General features: G+C 47.4%; 1 protein-coding gene across 8 annotated transcripts in view; it reads left to right on the forward strand.

The window, feature by feature from the left end:
* The first annotated feature begins 276 nt into the window (after positions 1–276).
* Positions 277–14037, forward strand: part of THRB (thyroid hormone receptor beta) — a 407560-nt gene continuing 393799 nt past the window's right edge. The window contains exons 1-2 of one of the 8 annotated variants that reach the window (XM_065947531.1): positions 530–679; positions 4261–4397. The gene's annotated coding sequence lies outside the window, so the exon portion shown is untranslated. Of the gene's footprint in view, positions 399–529; positions 680–1206; positions 1457–4260; positions 4398–14037 lie in introns of those variants that run through there. The other 7 variants (XM_065947530.1, XM_065947526.1, XM_065947524.1 and 4 more) reach the window with 7 other exon arrangements.

The raw sequence follows: 14037 nt of genomic DNA on the forward strand, positions 1-14037 counted from the left end.
TATCTGTAAGAAAATCATTATACCCTGTCGTCCAAATAGCTCTCTGGCAACCCGGGCTTCTGACCGATGACATTTTCGTTTCCTGGGTACCGAGAATTTTCACAAGCACGCTTCTAGCCCAGAACCGCAGAAGCCTGCTTCCTCTTCTCCCAGCCTGGACCCTCGGCCTTCAGGACTAGGGTGGAGGGTGGATTTTAGAAGTGCGTATCTGACTCGGGCAGGACTTTTCAAGAGTATAAATTATTTTTGTCTTCCGGGTTTTATTTGGACGTGTCCCGGGCAAAGACAAACGAGCCAGGCGGTCTTTCTGGAACCCGTGCGGGGGTCTCCACCCCGCGCCGGGCTCCCAGGATGTGCCGGGTGGTGCGGAGGGGGTGTCTCCCGCAAGCGCAAGCCAGGTATTTTCCAAAACTTCCAGCCCCGGGGTTGGCGATGGGGGGGGGACCGCCAGACGCCCGGCGGGAGCGAGGCCCCAGGAGGAGCCAGAGCGCCGCGTCGGCCCCGACACGCGCCACAAGTGGTTTGGAGAAGGAGGGAGGAGCGCGGCGGCCGGGGCCCGGCGGAGCCCGAGCTTCTGGCAGTCACCCCTCCCGGCCCCGTGTCCCCGGCCCCCGGCCCTTCCTCTCTGCCGGCTAGAGGAATGACGCCCGAGCCCGAGCCTCCCTGCGCACGCAGCCGGGTGGGTGGACGCGCGGCCACCAAAACGGCCGCGACATCGCCGCCGGGGGAGGACTCCGGGGTGGAGGGCACGGCCCGGACGGGGCCCGGGGGCGCCCGCACCTGGGGCGGCAGGTGCGGAGGCGGTGAGCCGGGCGGCGCGGGCCGGGCGCGCGGGCCGGGGGGCGCGGCGGGCGCGTCGAGGGCGGGGGCGTCGGGGGCCGGCGGGCGCCCGGGGCGCGCGGCCGGGAGGCCATTTCCTCGCGGCGCCCCGGGAGGAGTCGGGCCGGCCTGCTCCGGGCCGCCGCCGCCGCCGCCGCGCGAGTCGGAGCGCCGGGCGGGCCGGAGGGGAAACCAGGTCACCGGCTGGCAGACGCGGCGCGGGCGCCGGGGCCGGAGGAGGGCAGCGGCCCGGAGCGGGCCGGGCGCGCGGGCCCGAGAGGCGGGGACTCGGCGGCCCGGCCGCGCTCGCCGCCCGCGCCTATAAAAGTGGAGCGGCCCCGGCGGGCGGCGCGGCCCCGGCCCGGCCGCCCCTCTCCGCCCGGGGAGTTGACATTTTGCAGGACGCGCTCCCGGGACCCCGCCGCCGGGAGGAGGGGGCGGAGGAGGGTGGAGACTGCGGGGCTCGGCCAAGGCGGGCGCGCGTCCTCGGGCGGGCGGCCGTGACGCGGCGGGGATTAACTTTGCATGAATAAGGCGAGTGCGCCGGGGAAGCGGCCCTCCAGCTCCGGGCTCGGGCAGCGCCCGCAGGCTGCCTCCCCCGGCGGGGGCGCCCCACCCGGCCGGCTCCAGCGCCCCGGTAATTCGGCGAGAGGACGGCGCGGAGGCGGGGGGTGCGGGGGCGACAGTCCCGGCTGTCCGGAGGGCGGCGGGCGGGGGTGTCGCGGGAACCCCTCGGGGTGCGAGCGGCGACGCCGAGCGCGCGGGCGGGCGTGGGTGGGGTGTCAGCCGCCGGGCGCCCGGCGCGGGGAGGAGGTGCCCTCCGCCTCGGGCACCTTCGGGGAGACGCGGCGTGGGCAGCGGCGGAGCGGGGCGGCTGGGGCGGCCGTGGCCCTCGGACCCCGAGCCCCGGCTGGTTGCCAGACTCCTTGTGACCCGGAGTTTGGCATCCTCGGCGCCGAACCCAGTGGAACTTTCCATGATGAGGAAGTTCTATGACACGAGGGTTCGGAAAAGGTTGGCAGACAGCGGGGCTGAGGGGCGGGGGCGGGGGGGGCGGTGGAGCCGGTTTAAAGGGACGGCGGGTCCCCCAGCCCCCTGGTCTCCTGCCCCGGAGCTCCGGGCTTTGCAGGCGGCACAGACCCCGCGGGTGGCGTGCGCCGGTGCCCGCGCCTGGCGACTTGGCGTCTGCCCACCTCCTCGGGGATTTGCGGACGATTTCGCTCGCCTCCGGGTCGCGCTTCTTGCTTCGCTTCTCTTGACGCAGCACCTTCCCCTGGGCCGTCTGGAGTCGGTTCCGATCCGCGCAGTGGTGCCAGCTGCGCGCTCTCCCCCACCCCCGCCACCCCTTCGGAGAAGGTCTCATTTGGAGGAATTTTTGCTCCTGGTGGATGTGGTCCTTTTTATTTCCCGGCGACCATCATCAGGTTCTTATTAGTGTTGAATCTTAAGTCTTTTGATTTGTTTTCAGTGGAGGTGGGGTGAGTGTTTGGGGTCTGGAAGGTTCAATGTAGAATTTTCCCCAAATGGGAAATGTTCAAGGTGGGGTCTGGAATCATGACAGTTGATCAAGTGAAGCAAAGGAAGAGACAAGCGTTTACCTGAGCAGACACCCGCCCTTCTCACACACAGAATTTGTGAAGATTCAAACACTAAGCCTAGTAAACACATGAAACAAAGTCTTCCCTTTAGCCTGTTATTGATCCTTGTGATGCTTGTGAGAGTCGTTTTAAAGACCTGTTTTGAAGTTCAAGAAATTAAGCATTCCTTGGATAGTGTATTAATAACAGCAAAGCAGTTTCTAATAGTGTCAGAATATTGGGTAATGTAGACCTTTGGGGCAATAATTTTATATTATTTGACCTTTTAGTATGCATATTTACATTGCAGTAATATGTAGCATGCTCTGGATTGCAAAGTAATACAAATTGCATGTTAGTCAAAATATTTCACCGGTTCATTCTGGATATTCACAGTGACAGATAGCTCCCTGATTCACTGCTGCTCGCCTCTCTGATTCTGAAACAAGGCAGGGACTAGGAAACACGAATGAAAAAGGTGTTTTGATGAAAGTTATTCTAAGCAGTGGATGTTTTCAGGAGTTTTCATGCCAGTTGGCTAAGCGTTTTAATTGACTTTAACAGCAATTCAATATCAAGCAACTTATTCCAGATGAGATATGTGAAGGCATTGGTGAACAGTCATTTATTATTTGTGCATGTTGAATAGATATCATCAGAATCTTATTCTTAATGAGTTTCAAAGTTTAATTGTATGTTGAAGTTGTGTCCTCTGCTAGTAAAAGTGGTTTGCTTCTATTTTTCAACAAGTGAAAGTAAATGATACTGAATTTAGCCATAGACTTTTCCTAAATAAAGCAATTCCTGGTGGCATTACAATGCAAAGGCATAATTTTATTGACATTGAAAAATGATTTTTTATAAAGTAACTGACATTAAAAGAGAAATTAGCATTCCATTTCCCCCTCTTTAGACTCTTTGTAGCAAATTCTGCTCTAGAGAGGAATTAAGACTGATCCCTTTTAATTTCGCAACTTTGGGAAAAGGAGGTTTCTTGAACTTTCCTTCCCAATGGAGAAGGTCATGGATCCTTTTCCTTTCCTGGGATTTTTGCAGTTGCTGAAAACATGGCGTGTGGAGCCACAAATGATATTGCACATTTCCTTTTAGTAGGCTCATCTTTTTGAAGGAAATCAGAGTAAAGATGACTGGTTTCTTGAGCTCCTTTTTGTCATTGTACTGTAAGACTGTGTGTTGCTTCTTTTAAGAGCGCGTCCCTGACGTTGGAGCCAAGGCAGGCTCCCGTTGCTTCTCAGAACCCTGGCCTTGTTTTTGCTTCCCTGTATCCCTCTTCCGTGGTCTTATTTGGTATCTGAGTTGCTCATTTCAGTTGCTCCTTGTTGAGTACTTGTCTTCCCTGTCTAGAATATAGAGTCCATGAGAAAAAGGGTCTTGACTGCTGTGTTTACTCATGATTCTCTAGCATCTTGACTGGTGCTTAGCACACAGTAGGTGCTGGATAGATCTTTGTTGAGTAAACAAATGGTTGTGCCCAAACCCCATGTTCCCCAAAATACTTAAGTAAGCATCTGCGTGGGTATCAATGGGGTACGCCAAGATCTGTACTGTGTATGTGCCATATGTATGTGGTTCAGCTTCTCTCTTTTGATATGAAAGCTAGCCTTGTTTTGTGTAGTGACAACTCAGTTATTTCTGTGAGTTCTTCCTGGGGGCATTTGCCTTGAGTACCTGGAAATCCTCAGCAACAGTTTGTCTTACATGTTACCTTCATTCCCTGAAGACACTGACCTTCAACTCCCTGGGTTTCAGCAGAATCTTTATGAGTTCCAGAGCATTGTCAGTACCGAGAGTGAGATTCCAGGGAACAGACATCACTGGATGATAGCAATGCCTTCTCACTCAGCAGGTTCTGGCAGTGCCTTTGGCCTTGGCAGCCCCGAGGGGACCAAGGGCGTGTGGTGGTGTCGCTGGTCTGCAAAAGTATCTGTTGGGGAAGGGGCGGATGGGACTGTCACGACCCGGCACACGATACCCTTGCTGGTAGGTGAGGCAATACCCTGGGCCGCTACCCTACGTGTAAGTTAAGTCAGTCAACCTCGTCCCTGTCTCCTTGCCCCATTTCACAAACAGATTCTGAACCTGATAATTATGGAAAATATTGCACTATCAGAGTTTGCAAGTGACAGAGCTGTGATACCCAAGGGGGAGTCTTCAAATTAGCTATTCATGGAAACACTTGTGACAGTGGAGACTAGAAGGAAATTACAGTGGATGGTTCTGGTCATTTATTTTTGTTTATAGAGTATTGACTTCCAGAAACGTGTATCAGTAAATGCATAGTAAAAAGAAATCCCACAAAGTGATGAGACCAGTAAAAATTATAAAGGAAGAGAGATCAAAGTCTTAGGCGTAAATTAAACTGAAATAAGTGCTTATTGCTTTTCAGTTTTTAATTTAGCTCTGAATTTCTGTGTCCAGGTTAACAGGAAGAAAAGGGGGGAGGGGGCCACTGAGGTGGCAAGTGTGTACAGAACCTGTAAGGATAAATCAGATAACATTTGTAGAGGACGTACCTCTACGTGCGTGCCAACTAGTTATACTCCCATGAAATAGCATGTCATGTAACTTGAACTTCATTTCTACAGAAAATGAAGTAAAGTTATTTATATGGTAAAGTCAGACTGCAAGAGAAAAAAAGATGCAGAAAGTATAGTAACGGAAAATCACCTAGTGGGACTTTAGCTGTGGGGACCTGAGCTCCCATAGCTCAGTGGTGGAGATTTTGGACGCTGTCTCCAGTGCAGAAATAGAGCTCAGAAAAGCTAGAGGAATGAATGGTTAACATGTTCTTTAGGCTGACTTTCTCAAATGTCCAGTGTCTCAGCCAAGCTTTTAAACTGGAGCAGGCTGAGAGGATGGTTCAGGTCCAGGTACTGGAAAATGACCCTGCGGCCATAAACCTCTCTCAGCAGGTGGCCTCGATGCTTTATGCTTTAGTCTGTATTCCCAGGTGGTGCAGTGACAAAGAATCTGCCTGCCAGTGTAGGAGACAGAAGAGACGCGGGTTCGAGCCGTGGCTGGGGAAGATCCCCTGGAGTAGGAAATGGCAACCCACTCCAGTATTCTTGCCTGGAGCATCCCATGGACAGAGGAGCCTGGTGGGCTGCACTCCATGGCGTTGCCAAGAGTCAGACGTGACTAAGCGCACGCGCACACACTGTGTAGTTACCGACCTGCAGGACAGTTTGTTTGTTTATGTCTGTTTCACCTCTGTCTTCCCCTCTGAACGGTGATGATGGGCTGTGGGTTTCCTCATCCTTGACTCATAGTGCATCTAGCCAAGGCTTTGACACCCGGGTTCAGGGAGATGCTCCTTTGGAAGAAGGAATGGGAGGGGGAGAAGGGAAGATGGTTCTCTTTCCTGTCTGCTACTGTATCCGGTGTCATCTTCTGACTTAGTTTTGCTCAAGTGAATGTTTGCTGCCTGGCTTACATCGTACGTCCGTATCACAGCAGAGAATTTTGCTAGAAGGACTTATTCTCTTGCTTGAGCTGGTTGAACAATAGATGGCAGGTTAATTCCCTGCTTTATTTAAATTCATTTCAATTATCTGATTTGATTTCTCTTTCAGGCTACAAAGATTTGTGTACCTACTGTGTGCCTGGCTCCTCTGGTTGCTCTGCAGCTCAGCATGTAGGCTAGTGAACTGTGAGACACTAGACAGATGTTAATGCAGAGAAATTCTGAAATGGTCTCCACTGTGATGGAACGGAATGCCTGTCGGGGTCCCTCACATGGCCCCCCTAGATGAAATAAACTTCTTTTAATCTGAGGAGGTGATGGTTTTCTGAGGTTCGCCACCCATGTGTATTAGTGTAAATTGCACCACGATTCACCCAGGACTCTCTCGGGATCCATGTGGTCTGGGATTGAATACGTTTAGGCTGGTGCATCTCTGATTACGGATGCTCACTCTCCACCTTAAGGGCCTAAAGTGTTAGTCAGTTGTGGCATTTAGGCCAGTGGGTAAGAGGGGGAATGTCTGCATCACCGAGTCACAAATAGTATTTCCACGTCTTCTCAGGAATCTGCCCAACTGACAGCTAGAATTGTGATCCACATTTAATGCTAATGTTGTTTGGTCCATACTGTCCTAATTTCAAGGCACTTTGGAGACTTTATGTCCTGGCGGCTCTTCTTCTGTGGCACTATTTTTACTGAGTGAGAAGCTGAGCTCTGCTATGAACTTAAGTATCCTTTTCAAGTGACAAGTCAGGAGACCCGGGAGTTAGGACCCAGGATCTCGACTCTTTCCCAGGAAGCATACTATAGCTTTTCCTTCATGACAGAGGCTCTGACATACACATATTCATGTACAGATATGGATGTGTGTATACAGTGCATACAAAATATTTGTATTATTTTCATTGTGTAGATAACTGTATAGTAATATGTATAATAACATATGCATGTATGTGTGTTCATGTGTGTGTGTGTGAGTGTATGCCAAAAGTGGACTGTAGATGGGGCACATATAACAATTAGGAAACGACTGAGCTGAACTAATTACTCAACTTCCTAGTTCTAAAAAAAAAAAAAAAAGAGCTTTCAGGTATCATGGCTTCTCTTCCATGATCAAGAATGCAGGGTTTTTTTTTTTTTTTTTTTCTTTTTTCAGAAAGTCATGAATGATGAGCTGATGAAAGCAAAAGCTTGGGCAAAGACATGCTGTATACAGGTGTATCTTCTTCATTTGAGAAGTACGCTCTCTGACTCCTCTGGAGGCCCAGGAGTGTCTGAATTGAGGAGAGTGGAGAAGACGGTCCTTGTTTGGGTGGCAGACTGTATGATCGTGGCCTTCAGAGCCCATCGCGCCTTCTGACCCTTGTGACGTAGAACTTTTCCCAGGGAGGTCCTGATACATTCCTCCTTCCTTTTGTTTGTCTTGAGACTGTTTCCCAGATTTCAGCCCTGGTTGTTCAGAACAGCTGCTCACCCGTTCATGTTTGAGGTTAGCGATCGTGAGGGTCTTGGGTTAGGGTCAGCGTTTTCCGTTTTCTCTCCCGCCTGCATCAGTATCTCCCCACCTGCATGTCCGTACTCGCAGAGGCTCCTCTGACAAGCCTGTGTCCTGTTCTCACAAACAGCGAGAAAGGCACTGCTCGTCTCTGGCTTCAGCCATGGTTCCCATGGCGAGAAATGCCACCGCCATGCTGGTGTCCCCAGCCGCAGATCCTGTCATCAGTTTCCGTCCTCCTCCGCACTCCTGAGTGTTTGGGGACATCCTCGTCTGATTTTACTTTTTACTGGTTACTCTGTGGGAGGTCCTCAGTTTAACAACTTAAGGCAAGTGTTTTCAGAGCCTGTTTTTCATGCTTGTGTACAAGGACAGTGTGAACCAAAACTTATTTGATCAGCATATCCTCTGTGTGTGTGTGTGTGTGTGTGTGTGTGTGTGTGTGTAAAACCACAGTTGGCCAACGTTGGCTGCAAAAGGCTGTGAGGAATAATTCATGGTCCTCACACTTAAAAATTAGTCCCGTCTGCTTCAGAGCATGAGAACCCACCCCAGTATTCCTGCCTGGAGAATCCCATGGACAGAGGAGCCTGGGGAGCTGTAGTCCGTGGGGTTGCAAAGAGTCGGATACGGCTGAGGCGGTTTAGCAGGCAGGCTTTAACTTCTGCTACATTTTTAAATTAGCATTGTTTATTTTGGGCTGTGCTGGGTCTTTGTTGCTGCCGGGACTTTCTGTGGCGGTGGGCTTCTCTTGGTGCAGAGACACGGGCTGCAGGCGCCTCGGAGGTCACGGCTCTCTGGCTGGAGAGCATGCGGTCAGTGGTTACTCCTCTGCGCGTCGGCTCTTCCGGGATCGGGGATCAAACCCGTGTCTTCTGCACTGGCAGGCCGTTTCTTTTCCGCTGAGCCACCAGGGAAGCCCCTTCGACTACGTTTTATGACAAGTGATCACTCACAGTGAACCTTTATGCTCTCCTGTAGAAAAATCTATCAGTTTGTATTCAGTAGCAATTAATGCTGCCGTTGTGATGATGTAAAAATTAGGCTAAATCGCTGTTACTTTAGAAATGTTATAACCAGAAAGTATCTTTTCTTGACTTCATTTCTGGTATTTCGATATATTAATTGACTCCAGGCAGAGAATGGTTTATTCCTGCCTTATATGTTTTTGTTTACGTTTTTGAATTTCGCCTAAGATTCGTTGTAATTTTTCCTCCCTATTTTACTCCCAGCATCTGGAAATCTAGAATAATATATTTATAGCTGAATTGTAGTTACAACAGGAGGAAGCACACGGTTGTATATCCTTATATATATATATATATATATCCTTATATATATATATCCATATATATATATATATATATCCATATATATATATATATATATCCTTATATATATATATATTTTTTTTTTTTTTTTTAAAGATACCAGGGGAACCTTATACAGGAAATCTTTCAAAAAAACAATCTAAATTATGGCCTGTGTGGGTGATGAGCATATCAATTCACCCTGTAGTGTAGTACCTGTGAGGGACTCTTGAAAAAATAACCCTAGGCCTTTGGCTTGTCAATGTGATCTCACACTACAGATTCATACATGTGAGGTATTGCTAAGGCGAAGGCATCCTCTGGAATGTAGTCTATATGAATTCATTTACTGTTAATTAAAAATGTGTTTTCTGACTTATTTTTATTTCAGGTGCCACAGAAACCAAGCCTTAAAATAATAAACTTCTTTTCTCCTGAAATCTGTCCCTTCCTCAGTCCAGCCCTCTATCTCTACATCCACCCCCATCCACGCACCCATCCATCCATTAATCCCTCACTCCTGCATTCATCCGTTCACCCATCCATCCTGTATGCACTGGGCATCTGCTGGGTAGGTACCAGGCTCTGTGGCAGGTTCCAAGACCCCATGGTGAACCTTTAAAAATCCTTGCTATAGAGATGCTCAGTCTCCTGGGTCAATCTACAGGCATTAATTTAGCATAGAGCAGTGTTTCTCGGCCTCTGAATCATTGACATTTGGGACTGAACAATTCTTTCCTATGAGGAGCTGCACTGTTTATTATAGGATATTTAGCAGCTTCACTGGCCTCTTACCCCGCTAGGTACTTACAGCCATGAAAAATGTCTCCAGGTATTGCCAGATGTCTCATGGGAGCAACATCACCTGCACTGAAAACCACTGGTGTGGAATTAAGAACCTGGCTAAGAGTGGCCATGTGTGGCTTTATATCTTGTCTTTCCCTGACTTTGTTTCTTGTGCCCCTGTCTCCTCTGTAACACAGTCAAGATTAAATGCAACAATGTAGCGCTTGACCTGCAGTGAGGTGTTAAATATTAACTTCTCCCAGCAGTGGTAGAATTAATGCTTCAACAGTTACAGTCAGTTACAATATAGATAAGTTCTGTGATGGAGTGAGTCCAGTAGCGGGTGGGGACCAGTAGTCTGGAGTGGAGAGAGGTCTAGGAGTGGGGAAACCATATGCAAGTGTATGAAACGGGATAAAAGTGTGAAACATTCGGGGATTGAAAGGAGCTTAGTTGGACCTGCAGAGGACAGTAAATGAGGCCATGGGGGCAGCTGGAAGCCACATGATGAAGGCTTTCCGAGCCAAATAAGGAAAGTGGGTTTTATCTCGACGGCATGAAGAGACTAAGGGTCAGGGTATGAGAGTTTTATTTTGAAAGGGTTTTTTTTTTTGGAATAGGTCTTGAGTGGGACAGAGACTGGAAATGGTGAGCCCAGTGAAAGGTTCTAGAATAATACACTGACATGAGGGTAGCTGCTATAACAGGCAGTTATATGTTGCTCTGAAATCTTGGGGAACAGATTTCACTTTCTCCAAGATGTGGCAAATTTTTAACATTTAATTCCAATAAGGAATATTTTTAGCAAGCTGGCTCTACGTTTGGGGGAATTTCAAGTTTAATTTGAAAGCAGATTACATGATAGGTTCTCTATAAAGTATTTTCAAATGAAGCTTAATTTAAAAACTATCTTACAGCCTATTTGTTGCTCAATATTACTCAAGGGTTCCTCTGCTATTAAGTGTTGATTTTCTGATAGGGATTTTATTACTTTAATGATCAAAATTAGAGACGGGTGGAGAGTATGAATCAGTGAATGAATGAACAATAATGACCTTATGGAAGTACCACTTAATTTAGAATAAAAATATTTTGGGCAAGTCTCTTCACTTATCTGAGCTTTAATTTCCTTAGTCATGAAGTAGTTAGAGTAGGTGAATTAGGCAATTTCAAAGTTATTCTTTATCTGGGCATTATCAGGATTAAGTTCTTCGTATTGCAAATTTTAATTTTCAAAAATATTGCAAATATTTTACAAGGACAACCCTTGTAAGTCAAGGACAGCGTTACCTAGGGTAATACGAAGACAATCATTTCTTTTCCTTCTATATGTCCTTAGCATGATAGTTCTTATCATTGGTTGGTCTTGTTTCTTAGTAACCCAAAAGAGATCTTCTACAAATACTTTGCATAATAAGCCATTATATTAAATATTTTCAGCTTTTCAGGACTACTCTGAGAGTCCTACTTTTCAGCTCTCCTCTGCAGTGGAAAAGCAGCCCTAGATGGTATGTAAATAGTCATGGCTCTGTACCAATAAAGCTTTATTTACAAAAACAGTGCCTTGAAATTTACTGACATCTGCTATCCCAGCAGGAGTCCAATAGAATTATAAAGTGAACCACATAGGTACTTTAAAATCTTTTAGTAGCCACGTTATAAATTAGTAAAAAAGCAACCCGTGTGTTTGATTTCAACAGTATATTTTATTTCATCTAATAAATTCAAAAATTAGTGACATAATATGAAATAATAATGAGATTTTTACTTTTTTGTATTAAACCTTCCGTATCTGGTATATATTTTACACTTGTAGCAGATCGCAGCCTCAGCTAGCCACATTTCACATTTTCAATTGCCATTGGTGGCCAGTAGCTGCTAAAATTGGGCTGTACAATTTTAGCCTTAAAAAGCTATGGTTCTATCAAATTTCATGCAAAAAGAAACTCTGTGCATTATTTCAAGTGATTGAGACACTTAACCTTTTCTCGCCACACCTGTTGGTTAGGAAAACATCACGCTTTGAAATAAAAAAGGGCGCAGGGGCTAAAGAAAGTAAAATTGTATCTTTCACCCACGTGAAGTTGAAGATTGCTGTTCGCAGGAGCTCTGCTCTTGTGTGAATTTCGGAGACTCCCGATTTCCTGGGTCTTGGTCCCCCCATCTCCAGCTCAAGGCTTCCAAGGTCACGTCTTCGGTGCGTCAGGCCCCTAGAAGGGCAGAGCCGGTGCAGAAGCACACCCGCCTCTTCCCTGCCTCGGCTTGGAGGGGACACATTTCCACCCGCGAGAGCGATCACCGGCCCCCACCTGGTGAAGCGGGCCGGGACACACAGCCGCCTCCCGGACGCCCCTGGGCTGGGGGCGGGGAGCCGTCTGCCCCTCTCTGCCACTGTTTTCCGTTCTTGGGAGGCTCTCCTCAGAGCACCGCCTTGGTGCTTTTGGAGGCATTGGCACGTGGTGGAAACATCTCCTTAGTGAGGAGGTAACCCACGCCTGGGTTTTAGTGCAGGATCGCCCTCCTTGCTGACCCCGTTCTGTTTTCTCCCTTCCTGTCACTCTTACGGGGTCACTTCTAATCTGCCTGCACCTGCCTTTTCCTTTGAGTCTTCGACTGTCATCTTGAACTTCTTGATAAATCTGTATGGGTCAAAATATGCACATAGTGTTGGGGGTTTACTGATCAAGCCTGGGGTAACTGGCACATTACTGATGACGCTGATATATTTTAAACTTTTTTATTGGAGAAGAGCTGCTTACAATACTGTGTTAGTTTCTGATGTACCGCAAAGTGAATCAGCCTTACATAAACATGTGGACTCCCTCGGTGGCTCAGATGGTAGAGAGTCTGCCTGCAAAGCAGAAGACCTGGGTTCAATCCCCGGATCAGGAAGATCTCCTGGAGAAGGCAATGGCAACCCTCTCCAGTGTTCTTGCCTGGAGAATTCCGTGGACAGAGGAGCCTGGCGGGACTGAGCTACAGTCCATGGGTCACAAGGAGTTGAATACAGCTAAGTGACGGACACGCATGCATACATATATCCACTCTTTCCTGGATTTCCTTCACCTTTAGGTCACCACAGAGCCCCGAGTAGAGTTCCCTGTGCTATACAGGAGGTCCTCATTTGTGCTGATATTTTTTAAAGGAAACTAAAATGTAAAGTAGAGCTATCAGGAAGCAGAGGGCAGAGCTGATTCTTGGTGTGTTGACAGAGGAATTGAAGCCATTTTTCCTGGAATCATTTTACAGAGCTTTAGACAGTTTAAATAAATGACTCATTACATAATATCGTGACTAAAAATAGCAAGTTTCCTAGTATTTATTCTATTTATCATTCCTTACTACAATGGAGAAGCCCAATTTTTTTTAATCAAAAAGGACATTTGCTTGTTTTCTCCCCAAATTATAAATGTATTAATGTGTTTGATCAGATATTCAGCCAGTTTTGTAGAAATGCATCTGGTGAAGAAAGTGGAAGAGAGAAATGAATAATAAAAGTGAGGTCAGTGAAAAGAGCAAAGAAGTTCTTTCCTTCTAACTGTGCATATTTTACCTTTTTGAAGACATCAATTAATTATTATTAAAATACCTTATTCTGAGGATAAGAGGACTGGTACTTTATTAAGAAATAAGACCAACCAGTGATCAGAGGTATCATGCTAAGGACATGGAAAAGGTAAAGAAAGAATTGTTTGCCTTTATATTACCCTAAGCAGGGCTGTCTATAATGGCACAGTCTATTTTTGTGAAATATTTTTCAGTGGTCACGAAAATTAAAACTTGGAATATGAAGAAGTTAATCCTGAAAAGTGCCTCTCAAGTACAGAATCCAGCTAATACTTTTTTTAAATTGAAATATAGTTGATTTACAAGGCTAGGTTAATTCCTACTGTGCAGTAAAGTGATTGCATTATATATATGTCTTTTAAATATTCTTTTCCATGGTGGCTTATCATAGGATATTGAGTATAGCTCCCTGTGCTACAGTAGGGCCTTATTATTTATCCATCTATACAGTGGCTTGCATCTGCCAATCCCAAACTCCCGATCCACCCCTCACCCGGCTCCATCCCTCTTGGCAGCCACAGTCTGCTGTCTCTGGCAGGGCTTCTGTCTCTGTCTCATAGATAGCTTCATTTGTGCCATTCTCTTGATTCCACATGTACGTGACATCATGTGGTGTTTGGCTTTCTCTTTCTGACTTACTTCACTTAGCCTGATAATCTCTGGTTGCATCCATGTTTCCGCAAATGGCATTAGTCCATTCTTTTTTATGGCCGAGCAGTTATTCCATCATATGTATGCATGACATCTTCTTTATCCATTCCTCTGAAGGTGAATATGTAGGTTGTTTCTGTGTCTTGGCTACTGTGAACAGTGCTGCTTTTGGGGTGCATGTGTCTTTTTGAATCCAGTTAATTCTTGCTCTCCCGTCATAAGAAAGAACTGCTTTTCTCAAGTCCTCCCCCACCGGTTACTGCCCCCCACCGGGATCCCCGGGGCAAAGGGTCGCCTGCAGTGTGGGCACCAGGAATGTCTTATGTTAAAGTCCTGTCGCAGAGCAGG

Source organism: Muntiacus reevesi, chromosome 10, assembly GCF_963930625.1.
Source record: "Muntiacus reevesi chromosome 10, mMunRee1.1, whole genome shotgun sequence".
Taxonomy (NCBI): domain Eukaryota; kingdom Metazoa; phylum Chordata; class Mammalia; order Artiodactyla; family Cervidae; genus Muntiacus; species Muntiacus reevesi.